This window comes from Nycticebus coucang, chromosome 15 (assembly GCF_027406575.1).
Source record: "Nycticebus coucang isolate mNycCou1 chromosome 15, mNycCou1.pri, whole genome shotgun sequence".
In the NCBI taxonomy this organism is placed as follows: Eukaryota; Metazoa; Chordata; class Mammalia; order Primates; family Lorisidae; genus Nycticebus; species Nycticebus coucang.
Genome location: NC_069794.1, coordinates 8,065,892 through 8,068,592, shown reverse-complemented (window position 1 = coordinate 8,068,592; position 2,701 = coordinate 8,065,892).

The following is a 2,701-nucleotide window of genomic DNA, read 5'->3' as shown; positions in this document are numbered from 1 at the left end:
TTTCTGTACTTTAACTTACCATAGTTTATTAATCCATTCATGGGTTGATGGGCATTCGGGCTTATTCCATGACTTGGTAATTATGAATTGAGCTGCAGTGAATAATCTGGTGCAAATATGTTTGTTGCAAACTGATTTTTAGTCTTTTGGATATGCCTAGTAGAGAGGAATTGCAGGATCAAATGGCAGGTCTACTTTTAAATCCCTGAGTGTTCTCAAACTTATTTCCAAAAGGAACGTATACTCACACTTTCTTTCTTTTTTTTCTGAAAGCAACAGGATTTTTATTATTTATTTATTTATTTTTTTTTATTATTAAATCACAGTTCTGTACATTAATGCGATCATGGGGCATCATACACTGGTTTTATGACACAACTATAGCCCAGGATGAAGGAGAGAGGTGGAGGGGGAGAGGAGGGGAAGGGGTAGGTTTGATAGAGGGAGGGTAAATGGCGGGACCACACCTATGAAGCATATTGCAAGGATACAAGTCAAATCTGTCAAATATAGAACATAAATGTCTTGACACAATAATTCAGTAAATAAGGTGAAAGCTATATTAATTAGTTTGATGTTAGCACTCCAAAATCTATAGAAAATCAACATATTGCACCCCACAAATGGATAAATGTATTCATGATATATGTGTATATGAATTAATAAAAAATAAATAAAATAAAAAATAAAACAACCTCAGTCAGGTTCTTCTGGAAGTATCCAGAAGGCATTGTTTTCCTAGGTGACAACAGTGGCACTGTTGTCATAGGTAACGACAGCACCACGCCTGTGTGCTACAGCCCCTGAAGAGCTTCCAGGAGGACACAGTATGGTGGTGGGATGCAGCGATATTGATGCTGCTGACCCTCTGTACACCTGGACTAGTGTGTGTGTTTGCATTCGTTTTTAATAAAAACTTTAAAAGTAAAATAAAAATTTAACATAGAGAAAAGCTTATAAAGTAAGAATAAAATGAAAAAATATTTTTGTACCGCAATAGATGTGTTTGCGTTTTAAGCTAAGTGTTATTGCAAAAGAGTCAAAAAGTTAAACAAATAATGTTCATAAAGTAAAAAATAAAAAGCTATAGTAAGCTAAGGTTAATTTATTGTTGAAGAAAGAAAAATACTGTTTTATAAATCTAGTGTGGACTAGGCGTGCATACAGCATTATGAAGTCTACAGTAGAACACTGTGATGTCCCAGGCCTCCACACCCACTCCCCACTCACTCACGGCTCAGCCAGGGCAACTGCCAGTCCCACAAGCTCCATTCACAGACACCGTCACAGGTAGTCTCCATTTTTACCTTTAAATCACATTTTTACAGTACCTTTCCTATATTTAAATATGCCTTGACACAAAAATACCATTATGTTACAGTTCCCTGCGGTGTTCAGCCCAGTTGCCTTCTGTACACATCTGTAGCCCGGGGTCAATCAGCTCTACCGTGCAGCCTGGCTGTGGTTGGCTGCACCATCTAGGTCTGCGTAATGTACTCTGTAAAGTCCTCACTGCAGTGAAATAGCCTGAAGACATGTTTCTCAGAACACGTCCCCAAAATTACTCAACACACGACTGTGTGTGTGTGTGTGTGCACGCTCGCGCATACCATCTATATATTGGTCTTGGCCTTAAAACACGATCGCCAATTTCTGTCTTTGGTATTTTTGTACAACTGTATCCCATCCCTTCAAAACACTGAATATACACACACGCATGACTTTTAAACACCATTTATACAATTACGAGAACAAAATCTATTATATGTAACATTGTGAACTTGCTCAGACCTAGCTTTGCAAAAGCACATGGGCCAAGGTGTCACATTCAGTCTGCCCTAACTCAGATTCACTCCGCTATCCCAGCTCTGCTGTCTTCCTAGAGCAGTTGGTGCACAGGCTCATTGGCTGCTAGTGAGATGCTACCAGTTACCACTACCCTGACTCTAGACACCTCTACACGATTGCAATTCCTCTATAAGGGAACTCTTTCTCTCTAGTTCCTGTCCCTAAATCTTTAATCTGCTCTATCAAGACCTAAGTCCCAAAAGGTATATCTATTTATGAAATTGCCCTATTCAAAACTTCCGAATATTGTTCATTCTGCTCAGAATCAGTTTCAAACCCTGAAATATATGTCAAGGGCCCTTCTTTTCCAGGACACTCTTAATACCTGAGAATGAGTGCTTAGCTCAGATGATATAAAAAAATTTTACTTTCTGAAATATCTTAAGTTGTATGCTTAAGTCTCTGGATAATATGACTTTCTCTTACAAAGTTGGTAAGTCATAATAAAATATATTTTATACCAGGCAATTTCCAAGGCACTGGGAATTGAATATTGAGGATGAGTGAGAATATGAAGAGATCTAAGAACAGTTTTAAGATCTCAATGTTTGCCCTGCCCATTAATTCATGGAAAACCTGACTGTTTTTTGGAGGTGTTCTGTAAGTCCTCCCTGCTCAGTATGTCTGCATCTATTGCAGAAAGCAAATAAACATTTAATTTTTTTTTTGTTAAATCATAGCTGTGTACATTAATGTGATCATGGGGCACCATACACTGGTTTTATAGACCTTTTTGACACATTTTCAAAACACTATGGTTAACATAGCCTTCCTGGCATTTTCTTAGTTATTGTATTAAGACATTTATATTCTACATTTACTAAGTTTCACATGTACCCTTGTAAGATGCACC